The sequence below is a fragment of the Lolium perenne genome, chromosome 5 (assembly GCF_019359855.2).
Source record: "Lolium perenne isolate Kyuss_39 chromosome 5, Kyuss_2.0, whole genome shotgun sequence".
Lineage (NCBI taxonomy): Eukaryota > Viridiplantae > Streptophyta > Magnoliopsida > Poales > Poaceae > Lolium > Lolium perenne.
In genome coordinates this window covers 237,121,881-237,134,349 of record NC_067248.2, presented here as the reverse complement: position 1 = coordinate 237,134,349, position 12,469 = coordinate 237,121,881, and positions in this window count along the sequence as shown.

The following is a 12,469-nucleotide window of genomic DNA, read 5'->3' as shown; positions in this document are numbered from 1 at the left end:
CTGTTGTTAAGTTTGACGAATTTCTGATGCTTTGTGTTTTGTGACTCTTCTAGTTTCCATTTTCTTGTTTTTGCTTTGTTTCTTTCCTAAAACACAAAAAGACCAAAAATATTTCTGTTGTTTCTATTCACCATTTGTTTGTTTTGGTTTTTCCATTTATTTTGCTTTATTTGCTATTGTTGGTTTGCTATAAGAAAATCCAAAAATATTTTGCTTTGTTTGCTTGTTTCCTTTTGTTCTTGTTTCCAATTCAAAAACACCAAAAATATTTGCTGTTCTTCTTTGGTTTTGTAAAGTTCATTTTGAGTTCAATGGTCTTCGGTGGCTGGAGCGTTGTTTTCATTTCATATTATCCAAGCTACACAAGTGAAAGGCAATAATGACAATCTACGACAATTGGATTGTGGTGAGAGGCTGGTATGAACTCTATTTGTTTTCATTTTTTACATATACTCATCCATGTGAGCATGCTTAGTTGGTTCATGTGAGGTATATGTCATTTAAGAAAGTCTAGTAGTTCATGATCTCTCATGTTTAGCTCCAATTTATTAATATGAGTAGCATGTCATGGATGTTTGCTTGCATTATTTTATTCATAAGTAGGTAAGACATTGTGGTATCCTTCTCTGAATAATTCATTTATATCGACTTGGCACATGCTCACGCATGCATATGACTGAACAAAAGTCAATTAAGCCTCGATGATTTACATTGCTTCAGAGTTCTTGTATCACTTTTATGCCTCCATTAATTTATTTTGCCGCAAGCATAATTATGACAGTGACTGCTCTCTTGATTTGTCGCTCCCCAGTCTATTGCTAGCCTTCACTTGTACTGAGCGGGAATGCTGCTCGTGCTTCCAAACACCTGAAAACCAAGTTGTTCCAAAGTGTCCACCATAAATACCTATGCATGGCATTTCAAACCATTCCAAGTAAATTCTCATGCGCTACCTTTAAAACCTTCAAAATGCTTCTCAATTTGTGTTAATGTTTCATAGCTCATGAGGAAGTATGTGGTGTTTAACTTTCAACCTTGTCATTTACTCTTGACGGACTTTCATTATGGACTAGTGGCACATCCGCTTATCCAATAATTTTGCAAAAAGAGCTGGCAATGGGGTTCCCAGCCCCGATTAATCAAACTTCATTAATAATTCTCTTCACATGTTTTGCTCTGATTCATCAGTAAGCAACTTAATTTTGCAAATAGACACTCCTCCATGGTATGTGATTGATGGAAGGCACCCGAGGATTCGGTTAGCCATGGCTTGTGTAAGCAAAGGTTGGGGGGGAGTGTCACTCATAATAAAAACTAAAGTACATGTGTAAACAAAAGAGAAGAGGGATGATCTACCTTGCTGGTAGAAATAACGTCATTCATGGGAGCCGCTCTTGAAAGTCCGGTTGGCGAGGTAGTTAGTGTACCCATTACCATTCGTTGACAACAACAAATACCTCTCAAAATAATTTTACTCCTGTTTTAAAAATGAAAAGCTCTAGCGCATGTTAATCCCTGCTTCCCTCTACGAAGGGTCAATCTTTTACTTTTATGTTGTGTCTCCATCCTTTCTTTGAGCACTATCTTGAGAGCACAATTGTCATTCTTAGTATAATATGCTTGTCCCAAAATATGATTGATTGCGGTATAACTTTGATGCTTTTATCTTTGACAATCACTATTTCTAGTCTTTCTATGAACTTCAGAGGTGCCTGAGCATTTATGTTTTGCTGATCAAATATGGGCAAGCGAGATACCACTTTATCATACTCTTTTATGAATATTGCAATCCTGCTTATAGACATGATTCATGATGCTTATTATTAATTGTTGGTACCTTTTCATGATTGACATAGCTATTAGATGATCTTATTTGCATGCATCTTATTATGACCTGCCTAAGTGTTAGCCATATCATGAGAATATTTACATCATATGAACAAATGTGTTCGTGAAAGTTCTTTTATCGCATCAGTTGTTAACTGAATTGCTTGAGGACAAGCAATAAGCTAAGCTTGGGGGGAGTTGATACGTCCAAAACGTATCTACTTTCCCGAACACTTTTGCTATTGTTTTGCCTCTAATTTGTGTATTTTGGATGCAACTAACACGGACTAACGTTGTTTTTAGCAGAAATGTTCTGGTGTCTCGTTTTTGTGCAGAAATCCAACTTTCAGGAAAATCCTCGGAATTTATGCGAAAGGTCCTATTTTTCCAGAAGACTCACGGAGCCAGAAGGGCAAGTCAGGTGGAGGTCCGAGGGCCCCACACCCTAGGGCGGCGCGGCCCAGGAGGGGGGCGCGCGGCCCTAGCGTGTGGCCCCCTCGGCCGGCCTCCGACGCCCTCCTCTGGACTACTTAAGGGGTTCGATCTAAAAATCGCGACCAAGAAGTCGAAGTCGCCAGAAACCCTCCAGTACGCCGCCACATCACGAAACTCCGTCTCGGGAGCCAGAAGTCTCCGTTCTGGCACTCCGCCGGGACGGGGAATTGGAGGAGATCATCGCCATCATCACCACCGACGCCTCTCCATCGACCAGCCATGTTTCCCCCATCCATGTGTGAGTAATTCCCCCGCTGTAGGCCGAAGGGGATGGTAGGGATTGGATGAGATTGGTCATGTAATAGCATAAGATTGTTAGGGCATAGTGCCTAGTGTCCGTAATTGGTACTTTGATGATATTGTTGCAACTTGTTATGCTTAATGCTTGTCACTAGGTCCCGAGTGCCATGATCTCAGATCTGAACATGTTATTGTTTCATCATGATATTCATTGTTTTACGATCTTACCTGCAAGTTGTATACACATGTCGCTGTCCGGAACCAATGGTCCCGAAGTGACAGAAATCGGGACAACCGGAGGGGATGGTAGTGATGTGAGGATCACATGTGTTCACGGAGTGTTAATGCTTTGCTCCGGTACTCTATTAAAAGGAGTACCTTAATATCCAGTAGATTCCCTTGAGGTCCGGCTGCCACCGGCTGGTAGGACAAAAGATGTTGTGCAAGTTTCTCATTGCGAGCACGTACGACTATATATGGAACACATGCTTATTGATTGCTTTGTACTTGGACACTGTTTTATTATTATCTGCAAATGCCCTGCTTTGATTGTTACATGAGTTTCTCTCATCCATGCAACGCCCGTTATCCGTCCCCGTGCCTACAGTATTTTAATCCTGCTGTTTACTATAATTACTACTGCTGTCTCTGTTACTCTGCTGCTGTTATTTCACTATCAAGCATCTGCTATAAAACTATTACTACTGATAAAATCTTGCGAGCAAGTCTGTTTCCAGGTGCAGCTGAATTGACAACTCCGCTGTTAAGGCTTTCAAGTATTCTTTATCTCCCCTTGTGTCGAATCAATAAATTGGGTTTTACTACCCGCGAAGACTGCTGCGATCCCCTATACTTGTGGGTTATCATGTACTTCAATACAATAATCTCATGAGCTGCCTTACATGATTGAGATTCATATGATGATGCTTGTAATCTAGATGTCATTATGCTAGTCAAGTGGATTTTACTTATGTGATCTCCGGAGACTCCTTGTCCCACGTGTGTAAAGGTGACAGTGTGTGCACCGTGTGGGTCTCTTAGGCTATATTTCACAGAATACTTATTCACTGAGTTATGATTTGAGTTGGATGTCTCTATGAAATTGTGGTGTGTTAGTACCTCCTGTGAATGCTCAAAGTGATAGGGTGGGGTGTTCATTAGTACTTGGGAATACATCTTTAAGGTTTGCCTACATGATGAATTAGAGTTCGTTATCTTGCCAGAGAGTAATTCGGAATAGCATAGTGAAGTGCTTATATTTATATTCCTTTATGATTGCAATGTTGAGAATGTCCACTAGTGAAAGTATAATCCCTAGGCCTTGTTCCTAAATACTGCTATCACTGCTTGTTTACTGTTCTACTGCATATGTACTGCCTGCAATATTACCACCATCAACCACACGCCAGTCCTGGACAACAAAGCACTTTTCTGGCGCCGTTAGTACTGCTCATACTTATTCATACCACCTGTATTTCACTATCTCTTCGCCGAACTAGTGCACCTATTAGGTGTGTTGGGGACACAAGATACTTCTTGCTTTGTGGTTGCAGGGTTGCTTGAGAGGGATATCTTTGACCTCTTCCTCCCTGAGTTCGATAAACCTTGGGTGATCCACTTAAGGGAAACTTGCTGCTATTCTACAAACCTCTGCTCTTGGAGGCCCAACACTGTCTACAAGAATAGAAGCACCCGTAGACATCAAGCACTTTTCTGGCGCCGTTGCCGGGGAGGAAAGTTAAAAGGTACTCACACTCCGGATCTCGGCTACTAAGCTATTTTCGCCGTTGTAAGTACTCGAAGCTATTTCCTTTAGATCCTGCAATTGCATCTTTTTGTTTCTTGTTTTACACTAGTTAGGCATAATGGAAAACAACAAAAATATGAGAGATCTTTATGAACTTTATCTTGAATTAGGACATGATGTGTTTGAAGAGAGAATTAAAAAACCCATGGAACTTTATATGCATGCTAATGGGAATGTTATTAATATGAATGCTTTGAACACTATTGTTGCTAATGCTATGGAAAATTCTAAGCTTGGGGAAGCTGGTTTTGATGAGCATGATATTTTTAGTCCCCCAAGCATTGAGGAGAAAATTTTCTTTGATGATACTTTGCCTCCTATTTATGATGATTATAATGATAGTAGTCTTTTGGTGCCGCCTGTTATGGAGGATAAATTTGATTATGATTATAATATGCCTCCTATATTTGATGATGAGAATAATAATGATAGCTACTTTGTTGAATTTGCTCCCACTACAACTAATAAAATTGATTATGCTTATGTGGGAAGTAATAATTTTATGCATGAGACTCATGATAAGAATGTTTCATTTGATAGTTATATTGTTGAGTTTGCTCATGATGCTACTGAAAGTTATTATGAGAGAGGAAAATATGGTTGTAGAAATTTTCATGTTACTAAAACACCTCTCTATGTGCTGAAATTTTTGAAGCTACACTTGTTCTATCTTCCTATGCTTGTCACTTTGCTCTTCATGAACTTGTTTATTTACAAGATTCCTATGCATAGGAAGCATGTTAGGCTTAAATGTGTTTTGAATTTGCCTCTTGATGCTCTCTTTTGCTTCAAATACTATTTCTTGTGAGTGCATCATTTAATTTGCTGAGCCCATCTTAATGGCTATAAAGAAAGCACTTCTTGGGAGATAACCCATGTGTTTATTTTGCTACAGTAATTTTGTTTTATATTTGTGTCTTGGAAGTTGTTACTACTGTAGCAACCTCTCCTTATCTTACTTTATTGCATTGTTGTGTCAAGTAAAGTCTTTGATAGTAAGGTTCATACTAGATTTGGATTACTGCGCAGAAACAGATTTCTTGCTGTCACGAATCTGGGCCTAATTCTCTGTAGGTAACTCAGAAAATTATGCCAATTTACGTGAGTGATTCTCAGATATGTACGCAACTTTCATTCAATTTGAGCATTTTCATTTGAGTAAGTCTGGTGCCTCTTAGAAATTCGTCTTTACGGACTGTTCTGTTTTGACAGATTCTGCCTTTTATTTCGCATTGCTTCTTTTGCTATGTTAGATGGATTTCTTTGTTCCATTAACTTCCAGTAGCTTTGAGCAATGTCCAGAAGTGTTAAGAATGATTGTGTCACCTCTGAACATGTGAATTTTTGATTATGCACTAACCCTCTAATGAGTTTGTTTCGAGTTTGGTGTGGAGGAAGTTTTCAAGGGTCAAGAGAGGAGGATGATATACTATGATCAAGAAGAGTGAAAAGTCTAAGCTTGGGGATGCCCCGGTGGTTCATCCCTGCATATTTCAAGAAGACTCAAGCATCTAAGCTTGGGGATGCCCAAGGCATCCCCTTCTTCATCGACAAATTATCAGGTTCCTTCTCTTAAAACTATATTTTTATTCGGTCACATCTTATGTACTTTACTTGGAGCGTCTGTGTGCTTTTGTTTCCATTTTTGTTTGGTTTGAATAAATTCATGCTTGTGTGGGAGAGAGACACGCTCCGCTGGTTCATATGAACACATGTGTTCTTAGATTTTAATGTTCATGATGAAGGTTGAAACTGCTTTGTTCATTGTTATATGGTTGGAAACGGGAAATGCTACATGTAGTAATTGGTATGATGTCTTGAATAATGTGATACTTGGCAATTGTTGTGCTCATGATTAAGCTCTTGCATCATATACTTTGCACCTATTAGTGAAGAAATACATAGAGCTTGCTAAAATTTGGTTTGCATGATTGGTCTCTCTAAGGTCTAGATATTTTCTAGTAAGGATCGAACAACAAGGAAGACGGTGTAGAGTCTTATATGTAGGATAAAGTTGCATAGAAAACAAAAAATTTCCTACCGCGTGTTATCACCAGAATTTGACCGAGCCAGAGGTGGGCCGCGATCAAGATGAAATTGAAGAATATACATGGAAGAATTACGTGAATCGGCCTGTTATGCTGAGTTTGGGCTAGTCTGCCTTTGTATCTGTAACATATTAGGATACGTGTCGGTTAGTTGGAATTTTACTCGCGCACGGTTAGGTGCACGTCTAAGTTAGAAAGTCCCCTGGACTATAAATATGTATCTAGGGTTTATGGAATAAACAACAACCAACGTTCAACCAACAAATCAATCTCGGCGCATCGCCAACTCCTTCGTCTCGAGGGTTTCTACCGGTAAGCAACATGCTGCCTAGATCGCATCTTGCGATCTAGGCAGCACAAGCTCCACGTTGTTCATGCGTTGCTCGTACTGAAGCCTTGTTGATGGCGAGCAGCGTAGTTATCATAGATGTGTTAGGGTTAGCATAGTTCTTCGCGTAACATGCTATCGTAGTGCAACCCTTGCATGTCTAGCCGCCCTCACACCTATCTTAGGTGTGGGGGCGGCACCCCGCTTGATCGTTATTTAGTAGATCTGATCCGTTACGATTGCTCCTTGTTCTACAAGGATTAGTTTAATATCTGCAATAGTTAGGCCTTACAAAGGGGTGGAGGATCCAGCGGCACGTAGGGTGTCGTTCGCTGGCCCTAAACAGGATGTTCCGGGGATCAACCTTGTGTTGGTTTTTAGGCCTTGTTTAGGATCGGCTTACGATCACCGTGCGTGGCCGCGAGGCCCAACCGTGAGTAGGATGATCCGATTATGCGGTGAAAACCCTAAATCGTCGTAGATCTCATTAGCTTTATCTTGATCAAGCAGGACCACCATATATTCGTGCACCTCGTACGAATCATGGGTGGATCGGCTCCCTCAGCCGATTCACAGGATAACCTGAGAGCCGATCGAGGCTCGTATTTAATGTTTACGTGTATGCCATGCAGGAAACTAAGCGAGGCATCTCCATCACCTTCCTGACCAGGTATAGGTCAGGTGGCACGCCCTTGCATCAGCATCGGACGTGTGACCAGAAGGCTTTGCGGGCCGTCGCTCGGAGGGACCTCAGCCAGCCGCAGCTCTAGGTTGTTCCCGGCTCTACGGTGTTGCCCGTCGCTGCCCGCCGGTGGGTTTCTGACGACAACACATTCTGGCACGCCCGGTGGGACAAGCTTCTACATCAACCACCTCGCCATCTACATCTGAGATGGCGGACGGCACGCCAGTCACGTACGAGGATCTGACGGACGAGCTCAAGAAGAAGTATGACGAGATCAAAGTCATCCTCGAAGCCGACCTCATCGGCTCTTTCCACAGAACCCGTTCACATGGCATCAGGTGGAAGGGGTTCTCGCCTAATGGTGCACTAGATGGGATAGACCTCTCTACCCCGTCGGAAGAACGCACCAGGTCCCTGCGGCAGGAGATCAACTACTTGGTGGCTCACTCGCTACACCGCCACTCTGAGAACCTGGTCAACACGTTGGAGCGTGTCGCTCTTCGCGTGATCCAGGAGATCATGAGGCACCAGTACTCGCCGTCAGGACCAGCTCTCGGGACGCATCAAGGAGAGTTGCCACTCCAGTCCCGTCCACCGCTGCCATATGCGTTGGCAGCACCAGAAGTGCCGGCTACACCGGCATTCGTCGTCTACAAGATCGGTGGTGACCCCAGTGACTACCAGTTCTTGCCCGAGGCGCCTAAGGAGATCCCACACGGGTACACGTGCACGTATGTGCCAGATTGTGACAGTTGTGCACTCACAAACCAGGCCACAACATCAGGGACTTCTGGGAAAACAGGAGGGACGTCAGCGACAGAGCTTGAGAAGCGGACGTGGCTAACTAAGTACGCCACCCCGATGAACCTCCAGAGCTCAGCTCCTGCAGTTGGCTCAGAGCTGGAAAAGCAAACATGGCTGGCTAAGTACGCCACCCCGGCGAATCTTCAGAATTCAACTCCTGCAGCCAGCACAGCGGATCAGATCAGTACCATACTGAGAGACCAGTTCGGCATGGTGCCGAAAAGAAGGGCCATCGGCTATTCCAAGCCGTACCCCGACGACTACGAGATGATCCCGCTACCACCTAAATATCGGCTCCCTGACTTTTCCAAATTCAGTGGATCAGATGGTTCCAGCTGCATCGAGCACGTGGGCCGATATTTGGCGCAACTAGGACCGGCTTCAGTGTCGGATCAACTACGCGTGAGGCTCTTCTCACAGTCCCTCACGGGATCGGCTTTCGGATGGTACACCTCTTTGCCACCAGACTCCATCCGGACTTGGAAGCAGTTGGAAGAGCAGTTCCATATGCGTACCATTCGAGAGGCTTCCGAGTCCGGCATTGCCGATCTAGCACAACTACGTCGAAGCGCGGAGAAACTGTGACAGAATACATCCGGCGCTTCGGGAATCTTAGGAACCGATGTTATTCGGTTCGTATAATCGAAAAAGAAGCGATCGAGTTGGCGTAGCAGGCCTTGCAACACAGCTCAAGGACATGGCCTCCCAAGCGATTATCCCTCACCGGCGCACATGGTTCGAAACTATCGGCATATGAACAGCGCCACCCGGACCTGTACCAAGACAAGTTCAAGCGTGCAGTAGTCCTGGTCGATGCAGAGGAAGACGAAGTTCCTGCGGGAGACCAAGAGGTAGCAGTGGCTGAATGGACTCGGGGAGGAACCCCCGTATCCTGCAAATGGGTAAAGCCACCAGGCCCGCCCAGGGGATTTGATTTTGACGTGACCAAGACTGAGCAAATCTTTGACCTCCTGCTCAAGGAGAAGCAGTTGACGATTCCTGAAGGTCTCAAATTCCCCACGGTGCAAGAGCTGAACGGAAAGCCATACTGCAAATGGCATAACTCGCTCTCCCATGCCACCAACGACTGCAGGGTATGGCGTCAGCACATCCAAGCGGCGATAGAAAAAGGGCGTCTAATTTTCAACCAGTACGCTATGAAGGTCGACACCCAGCCCTTCCCCGCCGTTAACATGGTAGAATGCACTTACCCTGAAGGTTGCCAGCCAGGATCCTTGTTCAGCATCAACATGGTAGGACCTGGGCACCACTCTGGCAAAGATGGAGACGAGGGCAGCTGCTCTCGTAGCAAAGACACGGAGGAGGCCGCTCCATGCGATCGGCTCCATCATGATGGCAAGCACTACGTCACAGAGGGAGAAGTGAAGAACATGAGATATCAAAGACCCCTCTCTGATCACCTCCTCAACAAGTATGTGAGTCAGTATGACCAACGCCGACGATCCAGCGATGATGATGAGAGAGATCGTCTGGCTAGAGAAGCCAGAAGACATCGTCGGCACGATCGCGATGAGGAGGAGCACGAGCGCCGTGCCACGGAAAAATCAAGGGAGCAAGATGACAACGACAGGCACTGGGACTGCCCCTTCTTCAGACACTGCTGGGATTCAGGAATGAGCCGATTGCCCACAATCGGCAATTGCCCAGAATGCAACCAGAAGAAGAAGGAGGCAGCCAACGTGTCTGTGTTCAAGCGCTTAGGGCCTCTCCCGCCACAAAGCAAACGCGCTGAGTCCCCTCGCTGGGCAGATCTCGAGGATTCAGAAGACGAGGGACAAGAAGAGGAAGAAGACAGGTACCACCGTCCAAGGTGGTGCCCTGATGGACTCAGCCGTTCACAAAAGCGCAGGGTTCAGCGATTGCGCGGCCTGGAGGAAGCCGAAAGGTTATACTTGCATACGTTAAGGAAGGCACGACCTGATCTGGCTGCGAAAGTTCAGCGAACCCTGGACGAAGAGGGTCGTCCACGGAAAATGGAGTGGCGCCCCAAACAAAGGAAAGCCGATGATGAAACATCGGCTGGCACAAACATGGTGTTCATCCTCCCTTCGGAGTTCAGTGCTCTAGGATTAGACGAGGCACCTGTTGCACAACTTGACTGCGGCCCGAGGCCGGTTATCTTTGAGAAGCCACGAGAAAGAAGCTACAGACATCTGAAGGCCTTGTATTTGCGAGGTTATATCGATGGGAGGCCTGTAAATAAGATGCTGGTGGACACCGGGGCGGCAGTCAACATCATGCCATACTCTATGCTACGTCGGCTGGGACGCTCTAGCTCAGATCTAATCAAGACCAACGTGACATTGAGCGATTTCAACGGCCAAGCGTCTGACGCACAAGGTGTTCTGAACGTGGATCTGACCGTAGGAAGGAAAACTATCCCTACAACGTTCTTCATCGTCGATAGCACGAGCACTTATGCTGTTCTGTTAGGAAGAGATTGGATCCACGCCAACTGCTGCATTCCCTCCACGATGCACCAATGCATAATACAGTGGGATGGAGATGAGGTAGAAGTCGTCCAGGCCGATGATTCAGCCGAAATTTCAACGGCTGGCATGAACGCATGGGAAGCAGCAGGCCAAGAACCCCTCTCAGGTATCAATTTGGACGACTGCGAGCGCATCGACGTGATGAAGGGAAGGGTTAAGCTGGTTTTATCCACTGGCCTGACCATGTAGCTGAGGCAAAGCAATGAGCAAACGGGGCGAGGCTGATCCTTGTGATCGGCCCCAAAAATTATGAAGGAGCATTACAGAACCTTCAGTCAACACTTCAATAGATATGGAGGCCGATTCCAGCGATCGGCCAAAATTATCCTCACCACATGTTCTGCTTGTGTTCGTCCTTGATCCTATCAGGAGCCGACGTGCGAATTATAGAGCCGATATCTGCCATTCCCTGACAGATTTGGCTCGGGGGGCACCTAAACACGATGAACATGGGAACAGGTGCAGGAGGACATGTGTGCAGCGAAATATTGGGGCCGATAGGAGAAAATCGGCCAGTAAAAAAAAAATTTTTTTGGACAGCCGATGCAAGGGCCATCGACTCTAGTGGAATTATGCGAGGTTTACCGAATCTCCACCAAATCCAGGCCAACTGTGGTGCCTTCTGCTTCTTCGCAGGAGTAAAACAATGGAAATTTCTTCAGCTGCTTCGAGCCGATCCGGGTTCCTGAACCTTCTTGTCGAGGATTTCCAATCTTTGGTGCTAGTTCAGCCGTGTTGACAGAAGGGGTTGTCGGCTTTCTAAGGAGGAAAGGTGATCGGTTTTGGTACGTCCTCTCTGACATTCTCGCCTCGAGTAAGGCTCGGGGGGCAGCAGGCCTGGTGGATACTCTGTTTAAGAGCCGATTGGGGTACCATCGGCTGGTCTTTCGTCGCCACCTTCTTCACAAATGATGAGTATTAAAGAAGACCATTAGGTTTGGTTGGAAGAATTCAAAGGCTTCCCTGAAGATTCTACATTATCCACCAGATTTCAAAATCATCAGTTGAAGGATGGAAGGGTGATTTTTAAAGGACCGATGCGTTGCTATCGGCTCATTACGCATTGGCAAAGGGGACAAATCGGCAAGATCAGTATAAGAAGAAATCGGCTAAATTAAACTCAAAGGAAATCGGCAAGATCAAATTGGGGAAAGTTCTTCATTGATAGATTTCTTACATAAAGAGCTGATTGCTCTCAAAAGGAAGTACTAGGGGATACATTGCCCCATCTACTACTACTGGTCCTATACTAGAGGTCCTATCTACGGGCAGTCGCTGCCCTCGTCGTCGCCGTCGTCGCCGCTGTCGGCGCTGCTCCCGGCGGGCTCGTCGTCGCTCCAGTGGCCGCCGACCGGGCCCTCATTGTCCTCGTCTTCTTCATCAGCGTCGCCGTCGTCGCTGTCGAAGTCGCTGAGGTTCCCCGGCCAGGGGCAGAACCGCTTGGCCGGCGGCTCGTCGGAGGAGGTCTCGTCCTCCTCCTCCTCCTCTTCTTCCTCCTCCACCTCCTCGGGAGAGGTGAAGTCGCAGGAGAAGCGGTCGTCGTCGCTCTCCTCCTCCGTTTCCCCGCTGGCGAGGAAGCGGAGGTCGCTCTCCCCGTCGGTCAGGGACTTGTCGTCCTCTGACCAGATGGAGAAATCATGGCTAGACTCCTCCCCGGCCTCAATGGCGCGGCGGATGTTGGCTGCGTGGACCTCCGCCGGATTCGGTTCCGGCGTCGGCTCG